The sequence below is a fragment of the Ursus arctos genome, unplaced genomic scaffold (genome assembly GCF_023065955.2).
Source record: "Ursus arctos isolate Adak ecotype North America unplaced genomic scaffold, UrsArc2.0 scaffold_25, whole genome shotgun sequence".
In the NCBI taxonomy this organism is placed as follows: Eukaryota; Metazoa; Chordata; class Mammalia; order Carnivora; family Ursidae; genus Ursus; species Ursus arctos.
In genome coordinates this window covers 4,459,130-4,478,654 of record NW_026622930.1, presented here as the reverse complement: position 1 = coordinate 4,478,654, position 19,525 = coordinate 4,459,130, and the positions used below count along the sequence as shown (strand labels likewise).

The 19,525-nt window shown below is 53.8% G+C and overlaps 1 long non-coding RNA gene and 1 other non-coding gene across 7 annotated transcripts in view; both read left to right on the top strand.

The window, feature by feature from the left end:
• The first annotated feature begins 3,676 nt into the window (after positions 1–3,676).
• Positions 3,677–3,749, top strand: TRNAE-CUC (transfer RNA glutamic acid (anticodon CUC)). The gene has a single exon. It is a non-coding gene; the product is annotated as a tRNA-Glu (tRNA).
• A 3,799-nt stretch (positions 3,750–7,548) lies between these two features.
• Positions 7,549–19,525, top strand: part of LOC113267266 (uncharacterized) — a 34,208-nt gene continuing 22,231 nt past the window's right edge. The window contains exons 1-5 of one of the 6 annotated variants that reach the window (XR_008961467.1): positions 7,564–7,651; positions 10,229–10,305; positions 10,550–11,284; positions 12,986–17,518; positions 17,627–17,804. This is a non-coding gene — a long non-coding RNA (uncharacterized LOC113267266). Of the gene's footprint in view, positions 7,652–10,228; positions 10,333–10,549; positions 17,519–17,626; positions 17,805–19,525 lie in introns of all 6 variants that reach the window. The other 5 variants (XR_008961466.1, XR_006411279.3, XR_006411280.3 and 2 more) reach the window with 5 other exon arrangements.

Below are 19,525 nucleotides of genomic sequence, written 5' to 3'. Positions count from 1 at the left end.
AGGCAGGCGCCTTTAAGCTCATCCTTTCTGCAAACACCTAAAGGGTATGTTGAACGTTTGAGCCCTGTCTCAGAGGGCAAAGCGTTTGCAGAGCATAAGCCCGAGCAAGCTGGTAGATGGGGGCGAGACACGGAGGCCTGCCGTGACCTGTGGAATTCTGAAATGACCTTCAGTGCCTGGCCTTTACCCCCAGCACCCCTGGTGGTGCAGTTACCCCAACGGGGGGGTGAATGAAACTTTTCGGTGGGCTGTGGCTACAAGATGTGCGTGCGTTCTGGCTCTAGAAAGGGCACGCAGCAGGGACTGGCGTGGACGGTGCCTCCTCGCCCTCAGAAACTTTGCCACTGCCCCTCCATTGGGATTGCCAGGACCGAGAGGCTCATGACTCTGCTCTCCCAGTCCCAGAGCTGTTCCTCCTCAACTGTAGGGAGGCTTTGGCAGAGACTCTGTGCTCTGTGTTCCTCTGGAGAGGGTGGCCTTGCTAGATCTGCAACCCCGGGGAGGGTGTGTGTGTGGGGGGGGTAAGTATGGGGTGGGAGGAGGCCACCCCAGTGACTGAGCATCTCCCCGAGCCCTGCACTGAGGGCTTCCCGTGAACGGCTTCATTCAACCTTCTTAACAAGGTGCTCACAGAGAGGCAGATACCATTATTATCCCCATTTTACAGATGAGGAAACTGAGACACAGAGACACCTAAGATGCCCTCAGAGCCAAGCAGCTAGTAAGGGGCGGTATCCAAGTTGGAACCCGGGTCTGAAGTCAGAGCCAGCATTCTCGCCCACCTGGCCTCATGGCCTCCTTGCCAAATGTCCATGCCTGTTGTGTCCTACCAGGTCTAGGAGGACAACAGGGAAGAGGGGGAGGAGGAGGGCCATGTGTCCTGGGAATAATTTTTATCTGAAAGATCTCGTTTCCCTCTGAGCTTGCAAACTGCATCTCAGATCCCAGACTTGAAGATGGGAGGTCATACCAAAGAAGACAGTTGGCCCTTGGTGGTGGTGGGGATGGAGGGTACTGGGCCAGGTGGCTGTGTTCTGGTGGCCGGCCTGGTCCACAGGGAGCCCACAGGGCCCAGCAAAGAGGCTACAAGTGGGGAGGCCTGTTTCTCCTTTTTTTCTGGCCGATCGTGGGGACCGGCAAAGCCCAGCCCCAAAACTGGGGGGGGGGGGTTCAGCATCCGTGCTCTCAGGCATTTTGCAAAGAACGGTGTTCAAGGCCGTCCTACCCACATGAGAAGGGCACCTTCATGTCTGTGGCAGGCCGACAGAGTGCACAGAGCACAGAATTTTTGCTCATTGACCTAGCAGTTTTACTGAATTTACTTCTTAAAAAATTAAATTAGATTTTATTATTGTTATTTTTAAAGAAGATAGACGTTTATTGAACACTCCACAAGGGAGTGACAGGGAGGACAGCAAGGGAGAGACTATCTGCCTTTGCCTTCTTTTTTTAATTACAAAATAAATTTATGCTTCCTATAAAATAAAGGCAAACAACAACAAAACAAGAAGATCTCTTTGTGCTCTCTTCGTGTCCTATAGGTGGGGACACACGGTGAATACACACTCATTTTTTCCCTCCCCATTTAATCTTACCACCAAAAAGAGGCATTTTGTCCCCATTCTACAGATCATGAAAATGAGGCCCGGGAGGCTGAACAACTAAGTCAAGGCCACACGGGGAACAAGTAGACTTGCACCTGAGGTCTGATCTCAGGGCCCAAACCCTCAACCACCAGGTGAGACTAGTCCACCAGAGGCTGCGAAAGGAGGCCAGCAGTGGGACTTTGCGACCGCAGGGCTGTCATCCCCCAGCCTCTCCTTTGCAGTACAACTTCTGAGCTGTTCTCTCCCATGGGAGTCATGTGCACGTGCTTCCTTCTGGCTTTTTGGTGAAAGCCAAGGGGCTGGGCATTCCTCTTTTCACTGGTGCCCTTTCCAGGGGCATAGACTGTGACACGGACAGCCTAGGGTCCACAAGGGAGGACTGTGTGCCCCTGGGACCCCTCTTTGTGCAGAGGGCCCCTAATTGCCCCATTTCCTGGACGCCCTTGACTCTCTACCAGTGAGCCGGTGGCTTCTGGGTGAGGCTGAGACACAGATATCACCAGGCTTGGCCCAGAGAGGCCGACTGTGCTCTCTGAAAGGATCGAGACCTTGAATGTTTAAATTGAAAGCGTGCCCAGAATTGGCCCCCTTCCCTTTGCCGTTAAGAAGACAGGTCTTGCTTTAGTCATCACTGAAATCTAGTACAAGTGTCTTCTCTTGGAGCCTCTTGGGTGGGGTGGCAGTTTTTCAACTGTCAGCGATCTTTTAGTTTAAAAAAAAAAAAAAAAAGCAAACTTTCCAGTCCTGTTCTACCTGGAATACATTTTCTTCTGGGGGCCCCTCCCCCAGGCCTCAGCCCTTCTGTCAACACAGCAAAGCCAGCCCCCTCCCTCGCCGCAGGCAGTTGAATGAAGCAGTTCTTTGCTCCACCGAAGGAAATATTTCCATGGAGTGGGGCCAAGAAAACCCCTTGCTCGAATCCGGGGGCTGGCCCACGCCCAAAGCCAGGGGGGCTGGGTGGGGGCGGGGCGGGTCGACGTGGCCACCTTTTCCTCGTGTCAGGATGTGACTTCTAAAATCTGACCCATGGCGGTGTTCTGCTCCGCCAAGATCCCATTCTTGGCCTGCCTCATCCCCTGGTAGATGGATTTCTTTAGGCCCCTCCTGCAGGAACAAAACCAGGGAAGTTCACTTTGTTTTGCTGTGACCAGCTCAGAATTTGCTCCCCTCTGGTGCGGGTTCGAGAGAGCCCTTCCAGAAGTTGGGTGTGGCTGTGGGGCTGTCCCAGCCCTTCCATGCCCACCCCACTCTTGAAAGCCTCTATCCAGGGACCGTGCCTGAACTACTCAGGAGGGAAGTCCTGAGTCTCTTCATCTGCATTTATTTCAGAAAAAAATTTCGTACTTGAGGACCCTAAGGGGGAGGCTCAAATGGTCAGTCATCTTGCACTGCTGCATTTTTTTTTTAAATGCACATTATAAAAGCAATACGTGTAGTAAAGACACGCATAAAAGTAGAAGAAAAATCACCCAGAATTTATTCACCCAGAACAACTAATGGTTTTGGGGGGTATTCGGGGGTAATTTCGGCCATCACCTTCCGGTTCTTTCTCACTGGCTCTAGTCATGGAAAGTATTGGTAAAGAACCGTGTCTACCCTCTCTCCCGCATACCACAAACCCCCAGAGCCAAACATGCGCGCTGCCTTGAAGCCCAGCTTCAAGTCTACCGGGAAGTAAGCTTTATCCTTGGCCTTTAGCAAAAGGCGCTGACTTTTATTTGTCTTTTAATATCTACAATTTGACAAACTCCTCTATGCAAAGGTTGAGGCTGCACCCAGAAACTCAGGTTTCAGGGAAGCGGGGTGTTCCTGATATTGGTGTCCTGGGTGGGAGAGGTCCAGAAGTGCAGAGGCAGCCACAGTGTACAGCCCCCGACTCCCCAACTCCAGAATCACGACATCCACCAGAGAACCCCCCCTCCCCAAGCATCCAAATCACAGGGAGTGTGGGTATGAACTGTGTTTGGATAATAAATAAATAAATAAAAAGTGAGCCCCTCATACAAGTCCTTAAATGGGAAAGAGGTTAGACTTCATTTTGAAGGCAAACTCAAGCTCCTGAGAGGGGTGCCTGGCTGGCTCAGTCGGTAGAGCACGCGACTCTCAATCTCAGGGTTGTGAGTTCAAGTCCCACGTTGGGTGTAGGACCTACTTTAAACTTCCTGAGGGGTTGGTAGTATCAGAGCAGTGGGTCTGTGTGCAGTCCAGAGGAGCCACTGTCAATTCCAGGACCCCAGAATATGGGACTCTTGATCATTTCCCCCAAATCCTTGACTGCTTGAGGTCCAATCTCTCACCTCATAGGAGGCAGAGAGGCTGTTCCTGACAATGCCCAGGCATCTCTACCCCAAAATAACTTCAAGGGAAGGCCCTCTGAATGCCCTGCTGCTTCTCTGATTTTGGTTGAGGTCTACGGGGGAATGGTAGGGGGTTCAGAGATGTGTGATTTTGGGACATTGGCATTGCCGGAGGCTGGCTTTGGAACTGGGGATTAGGAAGGCACAGCTTTGCTGTAGCCACTTGTGGGAAGTGTGGAAGGAGCCTCAAGAGATTTCTGGGGAATACTATCATTTTAGGGGTACCCGGAAGACTGGGAAAATCTGCTTAGAGGAGCAGCCACATGGTATTTTGTAAAAGCTTGCATTGTGGTTTTTGAGAAGAGAGTGCATTTACCCGTGGCTGGGAGATTGATATAGGAGGACCTTGTCTTCATTTCCTAGCCAAATCTTAGGACATTTGTACACTTGCCCACAAGTATGTACATGTGGATAGGAGACTGCTCACACAGCTTTTGAGGGTTCCCAAGTATGAATTAAAAAAAGAAGAAAAATGTGTGCTTTGAATTAGATCTATGTGAAAAAAAAAAAAAGGCAACAGGCTAAGCCATGCGTCTGGGACACTGGCTCTCCTCCAGGGCCCTTCAAGAGAGCTGGGTTTCAGCATGTACAGAAAGAAAACGAGTCATTTCTCAAACCTGGATTTCCTTGTCTGTTTGGCCCTATTGATATCAATCTGAGCCCTCAAATGTCCTTTTTTGAGCAAGGAAAGCATGCACGACATTGCTCAGATTGAGAAACAGTTTGGATCCAAATATTACCATAGATTTGGCTCTTTCAAGTTATTTCTTCCATTGCTTTGGACCAATAAACATTTAAAAAGTTAGGTTCTGAGCTCCAGAAAAGCCAACAAAAACATTTAAACATATGGATATCTTTTTTTATTGTGGTTAAAACCACGCTCAGTAGAGATTAGTTTACAGCAGTGTTTTCTTTCTCTCTTTTCTTTTTCTTTCTTTCTTTCTTTCTTTCTTTCTTTCTTTCTTTCTTTCTTTCTTTCTTTCTTTCTTTCTTTCAGGAAGCCAGAAGGATAAACATGTTGCCATGGTGTTCTGTTTAAAATAAAATACAATGGAAAGAAAAGCAGAATGATGAAGTAACCACATGGACTGCAGGATACACCTGATACTAATTACTGTCATGCAGAATGTTCTGGAAGACATTTGACTCGCCTGATGTATACATTCAAATCAAGCAAAGCAGGACTGGAAGGCTCCTTGGGGACCATCTTGTCCAACTCTTTCCTTTTTCCAGATGAGGAAATAGGGGCCCAGGGAGAGGCCTGGACCTCAGCCTCCCAGTTAGGAGGGAGCAGAGAGGGGATTCAACCCCCCCCCCCCCCCCCGGGCGCTTTTGTCGGAAACACATAATTTCCAGGGTCCTTTACCTTGGCCTGTCAGTAAGACCCTGAAAAAGAGGAGTGGGCTTTATCGTTAAACTCTTGAGCACAGGGCTTTGGAGCCAGAGAGCCCAGAAAAAAAGCAGAGAGGCTGATTGCGCTAGGAGGCCCAACTTTCCTCCTGGGCGCCAGGCCCTGAGAAGAGATGCGCATGGATGTCTGGAGTTTCTCCTTCCTGGGCCTCCCGGGGGCACCCAACCAAGGCCTGGGGCTCCTCCCAGAGCATCAACTCATGTCCTTTTGGGGCTGCAGGGCTGACGCCATGAGGCACTGTCTCTAGGACAGCCTCCAGGGGCCCGGAATGCATGGCTACTGACGCTCTCTGGTGGCCGCCTGGGCGCCCACGCAGGCCTCCCACGCGTGGAGGGCGAGCGGGAGCCCCCGTGACAATGCGCACCCCTCGCCTCTGCCCCCCGAGAGGCTAGCAACCGGGCCTGCTGGCGTCTGATTGGCTGCGCGGGCCTGACGACAGGGGCTCCTGGACGCTGATTGGTCCCGGCCTGCTCCGGCTGTTTCCTAGCTATTAATACTGAGGCTAATAAACGTTCTCCTGTTGACAAGGATGCTCGGAACCATGATTTTTTGAAGCTTTCTTGACGTCTGTGGCTGGTGCAGGCCTTTCTGTCTCGCAACTCTTGATGGGGGACTCTAGTCTCTGGGGCTTCTTGCATGCTCCCTAGGCTGTAAACTGGGTGTTCTCTTTTCCCCCCTCATATTATCTGACACTTTGGGGTGGCTCCCCGCCATGCCCCCCCAAAGCCCACTCTATCTTCGTCTCCCCAGCAGCACAACTGCTCACCTATAAACGAGCCCCCTGCCCAAGGCTCGGTGTCTCTCGTGACCTGGTGGTCCACTTTCACCTCCCTACTACAGCCCGTGGGCTTGCAAACAGCTCTGTCCCTTCTTTTCAGCCCCGGAGTCTCCTGTCTGTGTGAAAAACACCTCGCAGGATCGCCGGGCATGGGGGGGCTGGTGGCTCGCTCTGAAGCTGCTTTGAAACTCCCCCCCCAAGTAGTGCAGGTCCCCACAGGGCCCCTCTGCTTTTCCCCTTTGGGACCCATCACTCATTCTCACCCCTCTTCTGTCACTAGGCGCTTCATCCTTGCCCTCCCGGCTGCCACCCACCTGTCACCCTAAGATAGATCCTTAGTCCCTTTCAACAGCATTTTGACCTTTTCGAGAGGACATTTGATTGACGGCCCTGCCCGCTTTGCCACTCAGTGCCCGGCAGAGCTGCCGAAGGCGCCACCTGTTACGGATTAAATCTCATGTGCCAAGTCCTGGAGCACGAGGCCGTGCAGCTATGCTCTGCCGCAACATGTGTCGCTGCCTGTTTCCCCGGGGCAGTACGGGGGGGGGGGGCTTTTCAAAGTGTGTGGGGGAGATCACCTCAGTTTGGGGGGATACCCCATGCATCTCCACGTGGGACACAGTCCTCCTCGAAAAGTACTTTCCCTAGAGGGACACAGCTCGTGTCTAAATTATTATTACGACCCCGGTTGGGGGGAGGTACCCCCTTGTTAACGTGTAGGAAACGGACCCCCTGGCAGAGGAAGGGACGTTGCAAGATTCTCGTGCACGGCTTGTAAGCGGCAAAGCCCCGGACTCAAAACCCGGTTTTTTTCTGACTCGGAGATGCTACGCTGTGCCGAGTCTTCTATGTCAAAGATAACCAATCAGAAATGGACGGGTGGGCTAAAAGGGGGTGACAGCCGCCGACTTACATTTGGGTACCGGTTATCTTGCTCAGGGCGTTTTATTTTCCGGGACAATATGCAGAAAGCATCATTTTCTTTCCCTAAGCCGCATCCTTTGGTGGAGGTTCCGAAATAGTCAGGTGTGTGATCTGCTGCCACCAGCGCCCCAGCTTTACCCTCGGCCCGCCTGAGGAAAACCATCCCCTGTCCCGTTCTCCCAGCAAATTGTGCAGACAGATCGCCCTGCTCGGCGAGCGGGGCTCGTGTAGAGAAAAAGCACCAGCGAACACAGGGTGTTGGTCATGGCGGCGAGGGGCACTGCGGCAGATTTTTTTCCTCCCTTCTTTGCTGCAATCTGGGTGCGGCTAGAGCAATTTGTCATAGAATCTGGGGGGCTCATTTTTCCGGCCAATCACTTTTGGAGAAATGAGCGCATTGCAGCAGAATGCGCTGACGTCAGAGACCACCCCTTCTGCGCCTGCATATAAACCCCACCCAGCCAGCCCCTAGCGCAGACGGCGGAGAGCTGAGATGGAGCGCGCCTTGGCCCGCTGGCCTCGGCTGCAGCTCCTCGGGAGAACCGGGGCGCCCACGCGAGAATCTCCCCACCTGGTGAGTGGTTGGCCATCCTTGCCTGAAAGGATGTGCAAATCGAAGACGACAGCCCTTCGAGGTTGGGCTCTGTCCTCTGGACATGCCGATGACAGACGCCGGGGACCTTCTCTCGAAGGCGGCCACCTCGCCTGGTCCCCGAGTGTCGGCAATGAAATACTGTCAGGCAGGAAAATCTCGAGGCACATTTTCCTGGGGTTGGGGGAAATCAGGGCCCCTTTCTTGTCCAGGCCCTCATCTTGAGGGTAGCCTGGGCGGTAGGGGCTTAAATGGAGACCGGGGGGAGGAATCCGATCAGATCCCTGTCAGAACCGTGTACCGCAGTGACCGGGGTCCAAAACCCCGATTTTCTGTGCTCGAAGCCACCTTTAGAATCGTGGTTGGTGGGAGATATGGCGGCGGGTACATTCTGCATGCCCCACGAGTTGGGGGGGGGGGAACATCTAAAAAGAAGAGTCTCCCAGGTAGATTCCCCCCTAATTTTTGGCTAGGTGGCCCGTAGGCGTGAGGGGTACAGGTTCCCGTCCGCAAGGGATTGCGAATCCAAATACAAGGGTTTAGTGCAGAGCCGACTCCAGTCAAAATTTAGAGTAGAATTGTTAACTGCTATCATCTGGTTCCCCCGATCAGTCACTTTAATAGTGGAGAGATATGGCGCCCAAGTGTAGCCCATCAGAAGCCCCCTAGGATCAGTTCCGTAGAGAAGGGCGGCTGGGGGAGGGTCAAGTCATTGGGGGCACTAGCAGAATAGAAGCAGGGGGGTGATTTGGGGTGGAGAGAAGGCCATGTCCTTGGGGCTGGGGAAGACTAATCTAGAGGGAAGAGAGAAATGCAGAAAAGGGGGCGTGTTGGGGGTTGTCCAGGCGCTGGGAGTTGGGAATTGGGGGTCGGGGGTCTTTTTAGCATTGCGTGATGGTCGCTAGAAGATTCTGACATGTTGCGGGCTTTTGACTTTTGATAAAGTCGTCTTTTGCCGTTTCCTTTGTCCCTGTCAAGCCCCCCCCACGCCGCCCCCTCCCCACTCTGGGCCGGCGGGCTGGGGGGGGGGGGCGCGAGCGGATTGCTACGTGGCAGGTTTCTGGAAGGTTCTCTTGCTGGCCGCCAGAGGGCGCTGGTGGCACTGCGGAATTTTGGGGGGCGGGGTGGCGAGGGGAGGTGGCCTTTGTTCTTCTGCTGGAGGGGGTCGAGCGCGGGATTTACTGGAGAATTCTGGATTCATTTACCTGAGGGGGAAATGTTTTAAGATCTGGGGGTTCACTGGGGAGCAGCTGGAGCATTCGCGCTGGGCAGAGATGCCGTGATTCGCACTAGCTGTGTGACTTGGGGTGTCGTGCAAGAGCATGGACGCATATTAGTTTATCTTAGTCGGTTTTGGTTTTGGGGGTCTTAAGAAGGTGTGGCTCATTTGAGCAGGATGAAGGGGTCGTAAAATTGTTAATTAGGTGTCATCGTGCGAGATCTTGAAATTCTTGCTGTGACCAAGAAGGGAGGTGAGATTGCGTGGTGGTGGTGGTGGGGGTCGATGGTGCTCTGGGTGGTTTTAGGTGGTTTTGGCCGCCTTTATATTATCTTTTAGCAGTACTATTTTGTATCATGTGTCCAGAGACCACGCAAATGAGTGAAAACAGTGTATCGAGAACTGGGCCTTTATAATTTTAATTGATTTATGTTTAATTGGATTTACCGAAGGTCAGAGTCAAGATTTCTGTGTTTTTACTTATTAAAAGTGGAATCGTGTTCTGGAAAGATCCTATAGCGAGTGCCTTCTTGATAGCCTCATGTGTCCCTGATGCAGGGTGACCCCCATAGTTGGGGGGTGCTGAAGGGCCCCTGGACTTGTGTTGGGGGGGCGCTGCTCGATGTCCACAGGTGGATTCTGGCATGCGATGGCGGGCGTGGTGTTTCGGGGACATAGCGGCCCTGCACGATGTGCTGGTGCGGGCTGTGGCTGCTCCCCACCCCAGCCTGAGACCTGTTGGGTGCCCCCCGCCCCCCGCCCATTCTATGCCAGCTGTGCCCCTGACAGCTGCTGGCCAGGCGCTGCGGGGGCGCGAGAGGCTCTGCTGCGGGGGCGCGGGAGGCTCTGCTGCGCTCGCGCCGCAGGTGGCTGTGCTCCTGAGTCCTGAGTGCTGGCCGCGCGCCCCCTAGCGGTTTGTGCCTGCAAATGGTTCTTGGCCCGCTAGACCTGGCTTCAGGTTGCGCATGCGCATACAGCTAACACTTGTGCCCTGTCAATCAAGTCTTCCTTACCCCCTCCCACTTCTCTCCCTCCTCCCCTTTTCAGTTCTTTCCTTCCTACTCCTCCCATTTCTCCTCTTCCCCTCCCCTCTATTTTTCCTCATCCCTCTTTTCTCCTCCCCTTCCTCTCTCCCCTTCCCTCCTCCTTCCTCCCTCCTCCCCTCCCTCCTCCTTCCATTCCCCTCCTTCTTCCCTCTTAACTCCTCCCTCTTCCTGCCCCCTCTTTCCCACCTCCCTCCCTCTCCCTCTGACTGCCCCCTCCCTCTCTCTGCTGTTCCTTTGCTGACCGTTAGAGGTCATCAAGATGGTTTCTAATCCGGCCCCCTTCCCATGCCATAGGGTCTCTTCAGGGATGACATCATCCGTTCACCTCCTTGTCTTCAAGGACCACCCCTCGATGCCACGCTGCTGCCAAGGTGCTTGCTGCTCACCTCCACCTGATGGTACCTCAGCCCCTCTTTGTAGCAGTGTATAACCCAACGTGACAGGCTGAATCCCCACCCCGGCCACCCTCCTTGTACCACCCCCAGACCCATTAGCAATTAAAAGACCATTTTAAATTTTAACTAATTAGTTTTAGTTGTAATTAATTCATTTAAATTTAATTACTGCCTAGACTTGGGCTTTTAAGTGGGTCCTCTAACCTTTGATCAATTGCAGAGGACACTAGGAGCTCCGACCCCTGGATGACACCAGCATACAAAGCAGCCACTGGCGGAGACCCCCGGGACGAGGATGACAGAAGATGAAGAGGACCAGAACTGACCAGCCAGCTCCCCCTCTTGGCTGAATGTTGAAACCAATGCCCTAGTGAGGGGGCATTGGTCATTAACGCCTGACCTTTGCTATGCTTATGCCTTGATGCTATGAATACTTTCCTATAAGTCTCTGCTTGTGTTCATGTGCCAGCGACCTGGAGTGTTTCCCTCCCCAGGGAGTTGTCAGTCTTTCTCTGACGACAACCCTGTTGTTGCCTGTATGATGTCCTGAATGAAAGGATCCCTTTGGGAACTTCTCAGGAGGGGGACCTGGGCCAAGGGCTCGACCAGCATCTCACTGGCAATTCCAAGGCCCAACATGGGCTTCTGGAATGAGCATGAGCCCTGACGCCATGCTACGGAACTGCCAAGGGCATCCCCACCTCTTCTCAGATCTCCCTGTTCTTTCTGGGGAATGGGGCCAAGAAGAGCAGCCTCCCAGGGTTGTTGTGAGTATTGAATGAGATAAAACCGCCTCAGGCAGGGCTGGGCATAGAGGAGGCGGTCAGCAAATGTCTGTTGAAACATTTGGTAGGTCAGTCCCTTCCCACCCCTGTCACTCTCGTCTCATGCTTCTTGTTTATTCTCCCACAGCGCTCCAGGCAGCCCCCTGTCCGCGGGGCTCTCCTTGAAGCAGGTAGGGGTCCACCAAGATGGGTGTTGGGTTGACCTGAGTAGAACATGAATCTTGCATGTGGTCATTTCCAGAGCACTTTCTATGTTCTACAAGTGTCTTATTTCCATGTCGTACATACATATGAATGAAGCAGCCTCACTTACAGATGAGAATGGGTTCGACATTGATTTGAGGGATTTTTAAAACGGTCGGGGGGGCAGGGGGAATAGGACTTAGGAGAAGCAAGTGCCCCCTCCCATGGCATAGGACACGTTCACATTCACAGCGGGACACTGAGGCTGGAGGAGTGTAAGTGTTTTGTCACATTGTTGGCAAGAGAAGGGGTCAGAGTTGGACCCTGGGTGCCCTTGTGGCTGCCGCTTACACGCCCCCCCGACCCAGAGTTCTACTAAGACCCTTTTGATTTCCAATCAGGCATTTGACAGTGGGATAGCTTGTTTGAAATCCCAGCTGTCCAGCGTGGTCTCAGGGGGTCTGGGTGGCCCCAGCGCCGCTGCCCTGTGCTGGTTCCACCTCTCAATGAAGGTGTGACCTTAAACAAGTCACTTAACTTCTCCAAGCCCCAGTCCCTTTCATGGGCTAAATGGGGATTTAAAAAAGAGAAAAGAAAAAAAAAAAAGCACCCGCTTTTATCAACCCCACAGGGCGCTTTTGAAGACCAAATGATGTAACCACTATGAAAGTGCTTTGTAAATCGCTGTGGAAATTGCTAGATACTTAACTCCCGGGGTTAGTGCCTCGTGGTGCACATGCCCAACCCCATTCTCCCGCAGTAATAATGGCACCCAGTAGGTGCTGTGTGTTTGTGCTGAATAAATAAATTCCAGAGTAAATAAAAGCAGAATTAATCCAACAAACATTTTCTGGAACGCCGACAATATGCCCAGCACACCAGGCCTGGCATGTGATCCAAAGATGATGAGAACGGTCTCCTGGAAGCTAATTGGGGTCCTCGTCCGACCCGCACTTTCTTTCGTCCCCTTTTAAGCCAACCAGTTTTGTCCGGACAAGACAAAACAACTCCGGCGCTTTAGAGAAGCCCAGCTCGGTGGAGACAATAGCTCCCGGGCATCTGAAAGGGGCTGATTGGATTATGTGGCAGATAGAAGGTGGAAGGGTGACTTGGAAGGTGACAAACGAAGTGGGCGGAGAGCTGCTTTGAGTTAATCCAGGCTATTAGGAGGGAACCCTTTGTCTTCCAGGGGCTGGCAGGAGCTTTTACCACTGGTTTTTACATCCTTAATGTAAGGACGCCTAATTTATGGTCAGTGAAAATCCAGGCCCCGGTGAGGTTTGAGTGGGCTGTAGAATTGGGCGTCCTGCTACCAGTGAGTAATTATAGCGAACATTTATGTCTCCCTTTGCAGTCTGCAAAGGCCTTTTGCAACCATGGATTCATTTGAACCTCACAACTCCCTGTCCCGACCCCGGGGCTGGCCTGCCACCTCCAAGGGGAACAGAGGCCATCAAGGTGTTCTTCCAATTGGGGTCCCACGGCACATTTGCACCCCCATCACCTCTTGGGCTGTGAAGGAAGAGGTGTCTGCTGTGCTGGTCCCTCCTGTCTCAGACCTACCTGTCCCTCCCACCCCTAGTTCTTCCCTCTCAATTCCTAACTTTGCTCTCTCCACAGCCTGGAGCCTCCCAGGCCCCCCTGTCCCCCTTTCCAGCCACTACAGCCTGTCTCTTTCCTTTTCACAGCCAAGCTTCTCGAAAGGCCTGTCTACACTTGCTGTCTTCCTTCCTCACCTCCAATTTCCTCTTCAACCCACTGCTTCCTGACTTGTTCTGCTCCGTCGAACGACCCTAACTCAGGTAATGACTTTTTTGTCACTTAACTCTGGATCCGTTTCCAGCTCACGGACACACGGACACATGGACACATTTTCATTCTTGGCCCTCACATGGCTTTTGGCTTTGGTTCTCTCCTGTTGACATAGACTCCCCAGACGCTTCACAGAATCACCTGCTCCTGGCTTCCCTCATTCTTAGTTTCTCCTAAGAACTGGAGTATCCGCAGCTCTCCTGTCTACGAGACTGCCTCTCCTACTGTCTTACCATCTTGGCCAGGTTCGAGGCCTGCCCAGACCACCTGGTGTTGAGGCCTTGGGGTTAGTCAGTTTTTCCAAGCCACGTTTTTCTCAGTTCTGGAATAGGGTTGCTAGTCTTTACCTGGCAGGTCAGGTGGGATGGGTTGCAGGTAAGAACCAAATACTAGTTGAAGGACTTGAAATAATGTCAATAAAATGTTCATGAGAAAATTGGAGTCCCCATCAGCTTTTCTGACAGGTTAAGTTCCCACAAGGAGAACCAAAGGGGGAAGAAAGATGTGGGGGGCGGGGGGAGGAGTAGCAGAGAAAGAAAAAGAAAAAAAAAAAAAAAACAGTAAGAAAAGACACTAGAGGCACCAAAAAATGGAGAAGGGAGCCTTGGAAAATATTGAAATCTACCAAAAACCCATCCAGAGAAAGGTTTCCTCTCGGGTCGGGTCCGGCTAAAAGAAGGTAAACAGGAAAAAGGTTTTAAATTGATTATCCCAGTGACAAATCCCAGGAAGCTTTCAAATCAAATTGCCCCATTTTGGGTTTTTAACTCCTTCTATCAAGTTTAACCTCTTTACCTCCTGCATCCTGGTTAAACCCTCCCCAGCCCCCCTCGCTGGTGATTAAGTCCCGAAGGTACACGCAGCCTTTCAGCGAATGAATGGCCCACAGAAAGCGCCCTCCCCCTCCCCCCAGCTGTGGTTTTCAGTTTTATTCCACTTTCCGCCCTTTCCCCTTAATGAACACAGGGCTAATCTTGGGCCTTGTCAAGGAAGAGGCTGCAGACGTTAATGAGGTAGCTGCTGGATTCCAATATTCGTCTCATAAGGAGCCCTTCTTTGTCTGTGAAGGAAAAACACACTGATTATCATAATGAGGTGAACTGGCGTCCGCAGGCAGGGGCAACCGGTGCTTAGGCCACACTTCTAACTCTGGGGCTGGAGCCCGGGTTTCATTGGCTCCTCATGTGAGTCTTTGCCTCTGTCCCAGTGAGGTTCCATTGAGCGGGGTTGAAAGTTGAAGGCCGCTTTGGGAAGCTGGCCACAGATACGGCCGCTTTGCAGAAAGTTCCTTTGTTCGACCCTACTACACACAGATGTCGCAGTGGTCCAGGCGCTTCATGCCTCCTGGATTCAGTCTCCGAAAATCCCGGGAATGGACGTGTGCATTTCCTACAGAGCACGCACCTGACCTGTTTCAGGACTCAACTGATCTTTAAACACATCATAATCTACCTGTAGAACCCCTGGAATTATCCTAAGGCCAACACCCATGGAATGCCCCATCCTGATCAAGAGATAGATGGATATTGGTGCCCCAGAGCCCCCGCCCCGTGAAACAGCAAGATTTGCGGTTCCCATTTGGCTCCCACATTCTCCTGAGTGCGAGCTTCGGAGGGCCAGCGATTTGTCAGGGTCACTCGGTGAGCCAAGTGCACAGAGGGGACATTACAGCTCAGATCTGGTGTCAGAACCAATAGTCAGTGCTTTTACTGGCTTCCTATCTCCCTCCCCCATATATCCTGTGCCCCAAAGGAATACCACGCCCCAAGCTTCTGTCCTGATATTTGAACTCCCCAGAGCCCATCGATCCCTTTAGAGCAGGTATCTCCCCAAGTCTGCAACCTGCCCTTCTGGGTCCCAAGTTTTGGACTTTTCTACCCCAAGGCTGATCAGGATTAGACCACTCCCAATTAATCATCAGATTCTAGCCAGACCTTTAGCCAAATGAAAACTAAGGGAGAAAGGAGGTGATAGGGGCCAGGGGAGGAGGCCCACAAGTTCTCTGTTGGCTAACGTTTCTCTGGCATCATGGCTCAGAATTCGCTTGCTCTTTTCAAATCTGCAAACCCAAATCGTCTGGCACTTTAACCGTGTCAAGGGATGGCCAGGTGACCCGGGGTTGCCTGGGTGAGGATGAGCACCTCTGAAAATAGGGATCCCCACCCTACCCCACCCTGGGTCGTTATTGGAGAGTAACATAATAGAGCAGTTCCTGGTGTTTCTAAATGAGAAGGCTTAAATAGGAAAAAGTTAACCATGGACCTCTTCTCAAATAGTAATTAAAATACAAGCCCCCAAGTCATTAATATGCCAGCATCTGAGAACCTGGGAAGGGTGTGGAAGGCATTAGTTGGCCAGGATCTTGGGGGTTTTTGTACTCATTCCTGGTACCCCGAGTGCCTAGCATTGACAAAAATCCTCTCCCCCAACTCTGCTTCTGCTTGGGTTTCTGGAAACTAGGCGGTCCTCTTTTAAGCTTTTCTGAAGCCACCAGCAGAGGGGTCTGAGCTAATCGCTCCCTTGAGCATAGGGGTGGCCCGTTGTCACTTGGCCCCTTGTTTCTGCCACATCTCTGCTACGCCTGGGAAGGACGTCGCTCTCTGTTGCCTGTGCACACAGGACTTTTGCACCCCACTTTTCCAGCCCAGGGGTCCAGTCTGGCTTCCTGTGTGAGCCCTCTGGCTCCCAGAACCCACTGGTCTCAACACCCCTCAAATCAATCCTGGAGGCTCTGGAGTTCTAGGAAGAGGTGGCTTCACCAGGTGGAAAAGTAGAGAATGCGTGAGGCCAGGAGACGCCCCCGCCCCACAGTTCTGAGTTTCTGCTTTTCTGCTTTTACTGGCCACCTCTGTTCTCCGCTCCCTTCTTCCTCCCCTCCTTTCATCACCACTTCCTGATTTGGTCCTCTGGGGGTGCCCTAGGCCAGCCCATGCCACCTCTGGGTGCCCCAGCCTCAGCTTGGCACAAAGTGGGGTTCAGTAAGAGTATGTGGGATGTCTGTTTGGACAGGTGAGTCAATGAAGGAACCGCCATTACTTGTGATGCTAGAGGGGAGTCTTTGGGACCCTAGGAGTTTAAGGCGATCGGGTGGTGGGTGGGTTTGGTTTCACTGAGGGGGAGTGGGCCTCGCCCCACCCCCAGCCCCGTTTGAGCTGGGCTTTGCTGGTCCTGCCCCTTCACTCACTCAGGCGGCCATGCCGTCATCCAACAGTTGATCCTTACTGAGCGAGCCCACGGCCCGGCCTCGGCTCGGCCCCAGCATCCCATAGCGTGTCCCTTGATGGCCTCTGCCTCCCCGGGAGGGCTGGCCGGGGGGTTGCTTCTGTTGAGGGCGGCCTTGTGCTGTCTCAAGAGCTGGAGCGGTGGCCTCCGGCTCTGTGGAGAAGGCCAGCAGAGGGCTGAGAGGGGTAGGCCTGGTCTGCCTTCTTTGGGCCAGTTGGCCCCCGTGACCTTTAATTTAATCCCTGGAGGACACTCGAACCTGCCCATCTCCAGGGCTCTGCCCCCCGCCGCCCTCTCTGCCTCCCAGCCCCCATCCCGTAGCTGAGTGCTGATGGCTGCCCTGGCCCCCCGCCCTACAGCTCAGGACTGAGGCGGGCACAGGAACTGCGGTGGTGTGCGTGCCCCTCGGGCTCCGGCCACATGGGTCTCCCTCTTGAGTTGGGGTCTGTGACCTGGACCTCTATCTCCATGATGCCTTCCTCCCCCTGGGGCTAAATGTAGCCCCTCTGCCACCCGGGCGTTGGCTGGGAACCTCCAGGGAGCTCTGCAGGCCCCCTTGGCCTGGTTGCCTACCTGCTTCGCTCTGTCTGGTGGCCAGCCTGACCCACCTGGACCTCTGCTTGCCACAGTCTGTCTGTCGCCTGGCCTGACCCACATGCCCCTTCTCTGTGCCTGAATCACAGGCTCCTGACCCTCTGGACCTCAGCTGTCCAGCCCTGTGCCTAGCTGGTTGGTTTTCCTTGCTGAGCCCACACCTGTGGTTACCTGGCCCTGCCTGCTTCCTTGTCCACTTCCTGCCTGCTTGCCTCTTGGCCTATTGGGCCCAAATGCCCCCCCCCCCAGCCTAAGGAGCCCCTTCCCCTGTGTGGCTAGAGAACCAGTCCCCAGTGCCCATGGGCCAGGCCCCCGCTGGCATGCCACCTCCCCCAACCATCCTTGGATGCCCCCTCCCTCGGGGGGGTTGGAGGGACCATGACTGCAGCCAGACTTCTGTCCTGCCCCCACCCCCGCCACCTCTCGTCCCACTGGGTGTTAGCCACAGCCTGTCCCTGTGAATCCTGGGCTCTGCTGTGCCCCTGGCCTCATGGCTGGTGTGGGCGCTGCCACCTAGGCCCGTTGCTTCTCCGCCTCTTCATATCATTGCTCATCTTCACGAACCACCTCCTTCCACGAAAACCACGCTGCAGGTGAGACTGGGTTTGATGCCTTTTCGTGTGTGTGTGTGTGTGTGTGTGTGTGTAGCTCTTCTGGAGTGCTAGCCTTGTCGTAATCCTAATTTCCTGCCTCTCCTGCAGGTCAGCCCTGTCCTCGGCACACTGGCTGCGACCTGGCTGGGTCGGCCCAAGAACCAGACGGAAGAGGCTGAGGCAGCCCCCGGAGGACCGCCGCCCTGCCCCACTGAGCCCGCCCTGCTGTTGGTCGCCTGGTACCTCATGTCCAGCCCTGCGCTTCTCCACTTCCTCCTGGTTTGGGGTGAGTTTCTTGCTTTCTTGGGACACTAGGATTTTGTTAGTTTCAGCTCACACATCTCTATTCACGGATGTACACATTTAGCCTGGGGAGGGGGCCGCTACCAAGAGTGAATCTTCTTCACCAACCCTGTGGCCTGGGGGTCTGCACGCTGCCTGGAGCCAGGACTGTGGCCACATGGAGCCAGCGTGGGGGGCCCACCATGGGTAGTGGCATGCCGTGGGTCAGGCACGGTAAGTGAGGGGTGTCCACAACTCTGGCCCTGGGCCCCCGAGAACCAGTTCGGGCCAGGCACACAGTAGGTCCTCAGTGCAGCTTTGCTAAGCACGTGAATGAAATGAAGAATGGTGCATTTGTCCTCTCTGGTCTCCGAGGCTTGCCCAGAGGGCCAGCGTGGAGACAGGGAAATAAGAAAGCTTGTCTGTCTGTAGAAAACCTTTCTCCCTGAAAGCCAATGCTATGGTCAGCCCTCGTGAGAGTGCTGGGTTCTCACACACCAGGCTTTGATAATGTCCTTTAATCACAGAATGGTTTTTGAGTGAGTTCTTCTCTTGGCCCCTTTTCCTCACCCCTGAGATTGCAATGAGATGGGAATGTTTGTGTCTGTTTAAATAAAATCAGTAATGGTAGAGAAGAAGAAAGCGGGGGATTATAGGCGCACGGTTCACGCCAGAACGAGTCATTTGTTTATCTGTGCTTTACTTATTCGAGACGCATGGATGGAGCCATGGGGGCTCAGGGCTGGGGCTCTCCTGGGGTGCCTAAGACCAGCTTTGCCTTAAGGACCAGAGGGTCTAGCGGGGTTCCCTGGGAGATCCTGTGCAGTGACGTGGCCCATGTGGCAGCTAAGCAAGATGGACAGGAAGAAAGGAAGCTCAGCTGAGGGCACGTTCCTTTTTCAGGTCCCAGGAGCCAAGTCTCACGGAGGGGCCGGGGGCGTTGTCAGAGCCAGCGCAGGGGGCTGGGCTAGCGAGCCTGGCTCTGTGTCTGCTGTGCCTTGTGCCGGATGCTCCCGGGGCAGCCACGGGGTGATGGATGAGGCCAGTGAGACTCCTGGGCTGGTCCAGAGGAGATGGGGAAGGGCCCGGTGAGGCTACCTCAAGCCCACAGACAGTGATGAAGCCTCGGGTGGGTCCCAGCCGTGTCCTTGGGCCAGATGCCAGCATTGTCCTTGGTGCCCACACGCAGGGTCTGGTGAGAGGCAGGCGATGAACACAGTAGGGGCCCCCTCCTCCAGGTGCCGCAGACACCCCCACCCCCCGCCACACTCACTGCGAGGTCTTGGGTTTCTAATTCAGCTTCCGTGATGCCCTTTTATCTGACAGAGGTTTCAGAGACGGGTCTGCCCTTCCCTTCTCCACTGAAGGGAAATGGGGTGTGGATATTAATTTTAAACAAAACCCGTCAGTGTAGGCGGCAAGGGTGGAGGCATCCGAACCTGGGGACTGTTGTCTTTGCTTGTTTTCATTCCCTGGAGAGCCAGGCAGGCTGCCTCGAGGTGGGGAGTGTGTGCCCAGGGCTGAATCCAAGGACGGGCACCAGGAAGGCTCTGCCCTGTGATATTTACCTCATAGCTGGCATTTGCTGAGCCATTGCAAGCACGTGGCAGAGAGGCCTGGGCGGGAAGCTTTACACAGGGCAGGGTGCGGGTCTGGGGGGGTGGGGGGGGTCTCATCCGGAGCTTACCAGACAGATCCACGTAGCTAGTCTGAGCCAAGCGCCCG